This window comes from Bos indicus x Bos taurus, chromosome 12 (genome assembly GCF_003369695.1).
Source record: "Bos indicus x Bos taurus breed Angus x Brahman F1 hybrid chromosome 12, Bos_hybrid_MaternalHap_v2.0, whole genome shotgun sequence".
In the NCBI taxonomy this organism is placed as follows: Eukaryota; Metazoa; Chordata; class Mammalia; order Artiodactyla; family Bovidae; genus Bos; species Bos indicus x Bos taurus.
The window spans coordinates 30183795-30191171 of record NC_040087.1 but is presented as its reverse complement, the minus strand read 5'-3'; positions in this window follow the sequence as shown (position 1 = coordinate 30191171).

Sequence of the window (7377 nt, the reverse complement as noted above, 5' to 3'; positions counted from 1 at the left end):
CAAATTTATCAACAGGCATAAAATCTATCGGTAAGATTCCAGAATCTCAGCAAACCCCAAACAAGATAAACCCAAGAAATCCATGCCCAGATGCATCATAATCAGACTGCTGAAAATGGGGGAAAAAATCACGATCACAATCAGAAAGAAACAACACGTTATGATGAAACAGCTGAACAACTGGAATTCTCATCTGAAACAACTGGAGGAGAGCAGGTAGTTGAGCAACAGCGTTTATGTGCAGAAAGAAAAAAAACAGTCATCGTGGAATCCTACATTGTAAGAAAATATCCTTCAGGGAGGAAGGTAAAATGCGAACCTTCTCAGGTGAATGAAAAATAAGAGAATTCACCAGCAGCAGACTTGCTCTAGAAGGGCTAAAGAAAGATCATCAGATAAAATTACCCTGGGTGAAAAAAGCCAGACTCAGAAGGTTATGTACTATAATGATTTCATTTATATGATGCTCTCAGAGAGATAAAGCTATGGTGATGGAGAACGCCTCAGTGGTTGCTAGGAGTCAAGGTGAGATGAGAGTGGGAGTAAAATGGGACAGCGGGAGAGAATTTCAGAAGGACGAGGCTGTCTGTATCCTGACTATGATGATAGTTTTAAGGAACTCTACATGCAGTGAAAACACATGAAACTCTACACACACACGCACAAAGTCAACACTGTGCTTAGTCGTCACTCAGTCATGTTCGACTCTGTGACCCCATAGACTGTACCCTGCCAGGCTCCTCTGTCCATGGGGATTCTTCAGACAGAATTGGTTCATATTAATTTCTTTTAAAAAAGTCAGGGATTTCCCTAGTGGTCCAGTGGTTAAGAATCTGCCTTCCAATGCAGGGGATGCTAGTTCGATCCCTGACAGGGGAACTAAGATCCCACGTGCCAGGGGGAAACTGAGCCTGCACACCACAACTAGAGAGCCTGTGTGCTGCATATACAGAGCCCACGTGGTCTGGAACATGGGCACCATAGCTAGGAAGACGCCAGAATGCCACAGCGAAAGACCCCATATGCCACAACTAAGACCTGACGCAGCCAAAGATAAATACACATAAAAAAAGTCAACAGAGACATTGTTCCCTAGGAATGCTTTGTTCCCTTGGACTGCAAGGAGATCCAACCAGCCTCTCCTAAAGGAAATCAGTCCTGAATATTCATCGGAAGGACTGATGCCGAAGCTGAAACTCCAATACTTTGGCCACCTGATGCGAAGAACTGACTCACTGGAAAAGACCCTGATGCTGGGAAAGACTGAAGGCAGGAGGAGAAGGGGGCGACAGAGGATGAGATGGTTGGATGGCATCACCGACTTGATGGACATGAGTTTGAGCAAGCTCCAGGAGTTGGTGATGGACAGGGAAGCCTGGTGTGCTGCAGTTCATGGGGTTGCAAAGAGTCAGACGTGACTGAGCGAGTGAACTGAAGAACCTTCTGGGCTTTGAATCATACCTAAGGCTCCACCATCTCCCTTGGACTTCTGCTTGCAAGGGCAGTCAATGAGGCCAAGGCCATGGCCAATGCCAGGCTGTTCCTGCTGCCCTTGAGTGCAGCCAGTAGCTGAATTTACCCTCCCCACCTTGCCTAGCTACCAGTTCAAGGGAAGACTGTATCACGTGCTTGAACTGGACAAGGAGCAAGAAGTCTGGGGTCATTTTGTGTGACGGCCTGATAGTTCTATGAAAACCACAAAATTGAGCTCCCTTCATCCCTGCCGCACAAACAAGACAAAAACCCCCTGGACTCATGGGCTTCAGGGCTTATGGATCTACATGACCCCCTTATTGCTGGAGCTTCTGGGGCTGCTTCTTAGCTGCCACACCCACAGAGGTGCAGGAAAACCCTGAAGGCCCTGGAGTCCCTCCTGCACTGCCCCACTCTGGCACCTGGCCAGCATGCAGAGCATCCCTCTTATGACAGATACCTTTTTAGTCACAGTAATGAGCCTCCTGTTGTGTGCAGTGGTTGGTATTACGATTTACGCCTCCAGCAGACCCATCTGAGAAAGGAAATCAGCACATCTGCAGGGGAGGAATGAAGATAAAAGCTGGCCTTGAGCTCCGTGTGGACACTGCTGTTCCACGGTGTATACAAGAACCCACTGTAGAGCGCAGGCAACACTGCTCAATGCAGTGTGGCAGCCTGGATGAGAGGGGAGTTTGGGGGAGAATGGGTACATGGATGTGCATGGCTGAGTCCCTTCCCTGTTCACCTGAAACTATTACAACATTGTTAACTGGCTTAAAAAAAAACAAAAAACAGGTGTGCTTATGTCCTACCATATAGCACAGGGAACTCTGTTCAGTGTTATGCAGCAGCCTACATGGGAGGAAAGTTCGGGGAAGAATCAGCTCAGTTTAGTTCAGTTCAGTCACTCAGTTGTGTCCAACTCTTTACGACCCCATGGATTGCAGCACTCCAGGCCTCCCTGTCCATCACCAACTCCCGGAGTTTACTCAAACTCATGTCCATTGAGTCGGTGATGCCATCCAACCATCTCATCTCCTGTCATCCCCTTCTCCTTCCGCCTTCCATCTTTCCCAGCATCAGGGTCTTTTCCAGTGAGTCAGTTCTTCGCATCAGGTGGCCAAAGTATCGGAGCTTCAGCTTCAGCATCAGTCCTTCCAATGAATATTCAGAACTGATTTCCTTTAGGATGGACTGGTTGGATGTCCTTGCAGTCCAAGGGACTCTCAAGAGTCATGGATATGTATGGCTGAATCCCTTCCCTGTTCATCTGAAACTAAAATAAAATGTTAAAAGCCATAAAAAAAAAAAGGCGTGTTTATGTAACTCTCTCCCCTGGGGGGCAGAAATGGTGCTTTACTCCGTCTTGTGTCCCCAGAGTGGGCACAGTGACAGACAGAGGCACTGACATCAGTGTGGGCTGTGAGCTGGTGAAGCACACAGATGTGACAAAATGAATGGGCTGCGTGGCGAGAGAGGCAACGTCCTGCAAACACACTAGGAGCCGAGCTCCCCCATCCAACCTTGTCTCTTGCCACTGACAGGAGGTGATGGGCAGGGGTGATCTGGAAAGACGAGGGTGCAACAAGGGGACTCGGTCTGGCCAGGGGGAGGCAGGGGAATCGGGCCATGGAAAGTAACTCACCATCCTGCCCCGGACACTGGCCTGAGTTGCCCCTCTCTGTGTTGAGGAGGAAGGAAGGAAGCAGAAGAAACAATGAGCAGGTGAGAGGCGAAAAGTCAGCGTGCAAACCCATCTGTCCTCTAAAGCATGTTTCATTCCCCAGATGCACCGTCAAAGTGCGGCCTGTCTTCAAATAAGGTTAAGGAATACTCTGTCTGTGTCTCTGTCTTAAAGAAAGAAGATATGTATTTGCTGGATTAAAGCCTCTGAAATGTACCACAGTATAGGAGTATGTTGAATTTTTTGAAAGATTTAATTGAGGTATTATCAACAAAAGCGCAGACCTTAATCGTTCAGGTCGATAAGTTTTAACAGTTGAATGCATACTTCCCTGGTGGTGCAGTGGTTAACCCGCCATGCTTCCACTGCAGGGGGTGCAAGTTCAATCCCTGGGTAGGGAACTAAGATACCACATGCCACACAGTCAAAAAATAGAAGGAAAAAAAAAAAGTTGAATGAATCTACCACCATCCGAAACAAGATACAGGATGTTTTCATCATCCCAGGAAGTCTCCTCATTCCAGTCCATCCTCTCTCCCAGCAGCAACCAGTGTCTGACTTCTCATCACCATCGTCTGGCTCTGCTACTTCTTAGATTTCATAAAAATCAGATCATGCCACATGGATTTAATTCTGTGGGGGGTCTGGCTTCTTTCGCTCAATGTGAGATTTCTTACTTTCATCAAAGCTACTGTGTATATCGGCTCATTCTTTCTTCTTTTCTTTTTTTGGCAGTGATTGAGCTGTATTTCACTGTGCATACATGGATGCGTGTGTGTGCACGCTAAGTCGCTTCATCTGACTCTGTGTGACCCTATAAACTGTAGCCCACCAGGCTCCTCCATCCATGGGATTCTCTAGGCAAGAATACTGGAATGGGTTGCCGTTTCCTTCTCCGGGGGATCTTCCTGACCCAGGGATCAGACCTTGTCTCTTGCATCCCCTGCACTGGCAGGCTCGTTCTCTACCACTAGTGCCCCCTATCCGTTTATATATCTCATGATCTGTTTATCCATCGGGTTGTTTCCAGGTCTCGACTGTCATGAATAAGACAGTTACAAACATTCCTGTGCAAGTTTTTTGTGGTCATATGTTTTCATTTTTCTTGGGTAAATACTTAAGAAAGGAATGACTGGGTCATAGGGTAGATATATTTAACTTCTTAAAAACTGCCAAGCAGCTCTCCAAAATAGTTACACCTGTTAACTTTTTGGATGTAGTATATTTCCTGTATTCATTTGACCACAGAACCCCACGCATCTGTAAAATGAGCAGGTATGATGAGATAGCATTTAAGATTTCTCTCAACTATTCCCTCATAGCTCAGTTGGTAAAGAATCCACCTGCAATGCAGGACACCCTGGTTCGATCCCTGAGTTGGGAAGAACCCCTGGAGAAGAGAAAGGCTACCCACTCCAGTATTCTGGCCTGGAGAATTCCATGGGGTTGCCAAGAGTTGGACACAACTGAGTGACTTTCATTTTCACATGCTATGAGAAGACAGCCAACACATTGAGAAGTGAAATTGTTTTGTCTTCTGTTTGTATATCTTGTTGACAAAACCCAATGAGGTGAAACCCAAGAGGACCAGAAAGAGTTTTAAAAAAAAGTTGGGGACAGGAAGAAAGGAGGCAGCCTTGAGCCCAGGGAGTGAGGAAGATGTCAGCAGGCAGTCGTTTAGACAGAGGTGTGAAAAAGCCAGAGGGAATCTGAGATACCAAAGTTAGAGACAATTAAAGCAGAGACAATGGTGTACCAAGACTCCTGCGGTGTTTAAGAAGTTTTTCCGGATCTGGGGAATCAATCATGATAAGACATTAATAATACTCTCCAACACACTTTTTTTAAAGTGAGAATTGAGTAGACAATTTGGGGTAAAAGTAAAAAATCATTCGTTTAATTTTATTCATTCCAACTTCATTTATTGAGAGTTTAAGCTTAAAAAGACATTTCTGGAGGGATACAATTCTTCATGGATATCTCAAATTTCTGCATGTCTTGAGCAGAGACTCTGACTGCCTTTTGTTCTGGACTGTTTTTTGAATTATGTCTATGCATTTACCAGCCTTGATAAGGAGAGACAGTGTCTTCCTTTGAAGCAAAATGCAAGCATGCTTATACTCTTGTGAGACTGAGATAATGTCTATCTGTGAAGCAGAGGGTGCCATAGGCTTACTGCTTTGTATTAAAGATTCAGATTCCCTAAACTCAGGCTTCTCCACTGTTTTGGAGGCCAGAGTCTCACAGCCAGATTTCTTACTCCCTCTTCATTTCATATCACCTGCCACCTTGTGGTATAACCATTAGTTTACAACATATCTTCCAATCAGGAAGAAGGGAGAGGAAAGGATCAACCATCCTCTGCTGTGGAGAATGCAGGAAGACTACCTGTTGCATTTTCTTTGTTATGCGTATCTTATTTGTTGCAAAAACTCCTACATATATTGGCTCCTCCCTTATCTCTTTGGAGCAGTTTCTCAGAGCTATCTGAGATGCTGTGTCCTGAGCTTAAGTTTTCAGTTTTGTCTGCCAAATAAAACCTAATTCTCAATTTTTAGGCTGTGCATTTTTTTCAGTGGACAACAGTCAAATATGTTTGGAGAACATAGTAATAAACGAAAGTTTTGAATGCAGACCTTCTCAGAGCCTTTAATATGCTAAAGTGCATCTCAAGAGATTTGTTAAGATTATTTGGGCATGAAATTCTTTTTTTCCCCCCTTTGGAGCACCTTATAGTGCTACTGTTAAATGGAACACAGATTTTAAAACATTGCATTAAGGGGACTTCTCTGGTGGTCCAGTGATTAAGAATCTGCCTTCCAATGCAGGGGACATAGGTTGGATTCCTAGTCCGAGAAATAAGATCCCACATGCCGGGGGGCAACTAAGTTTGTGCACGGAAACTACCAAACCTGAGAGCCACAGCAAATATCCCACATGCTGCAACTAAGACCCGACACTACCAAAAACAAATAATAAATTAAAAACAAAAACACTGCATTAAGTCATTATATTCTGGACTAATTGATCAGATGTGCCAGCCAACTTGCACAATTCTCCATCAGAGAATTCTGTGAACGTTGGTTAGAAAACATGTAATGTATAAACTGTGACACTGGCAAGTCTGAGCATGACCCTTCTGTGCGAGGGTCTAAGACCGCACAGAGGCACCATTCACCTGAGTGGGTCACTGGAAAACAGTAGATACCTTTTGGAAGGACTATGAGAAAGTGTGGGCTGCAACAGTGCAAAGCTTTACCTACCTGACTCTTTTAATTGGCAGGTAAGCCTGTCTCATCTCATCCAGTCCAAAGAGACAAGAGTGAGGTTAGAGTCACACCTCTTTAATTCCTGGGGACTGTGTCTGATCCCCAGAACCTTAGGACAGCACCCTTGGTCTCAGAATCCTGCCGGGGCTCCTACAACGCTGGAGCTGGCTGGTACCCTGATGCTGTCATGTTGAAGACCCCCAACAGACACAAGGCTGAGTACTTTTAAAACTTCCCAGGTGATTTCAGTATGCAAACACAATCAAGGAAGGAACTTTTAAGGAAGGAACTGACTTGAGTATACAGAGTTTGTGACAGCTGGTAAAAGATGTATTTAGCTGTTGCAATAATCTAAGCCTTAGGTGATGAAGGCAAAAAGGAAAGTAGAAATAGAAAATGGGAGATGGAGGTGAGGAAGATTTCAGAGAAAGAATCCACAGGGAGGGGCTTAAAAATAACTCCTATTTTGAGAAGGTTGAAAGGATACTGTACCACCGAGAAGCACACGACAGCGAGGTGGCAGGTCCTGAGTTTTGCAGAGAAGATCACTGCTTCAGTTGACATGTGGAGCAGCAGTTTTTAGAATGAGATGTGACTGGAAGCATCCAGGAGGCAGTTGGAGATGGTAGCTGGGTCTTAGAAGGCAGATGATAAACTTTGAAGTCATTTGTGCCCAGGCGCTGTTTGAAGCCTTGGGAGTTTAAAGACAGTCTTTCCCACAGAGTGGTCCTGTTCAGGTGAGCACACACTCATCACTGCCAGGAGTCAGTGGGAAAGACTCAACGAAGTTCAAGTTCAACGCTGCCAATCAGCTGTGTGGCCTAGCACAAGATCCTCTACCTTCGGCGCCTCAGTTTCTTTACCTGGAAAACAAGAACAGCCATACCAAACTCCCTGGGCTGTTGCAAATATTAAATAAGCAAATCTTCATAAAGCGCCTGGCATGAT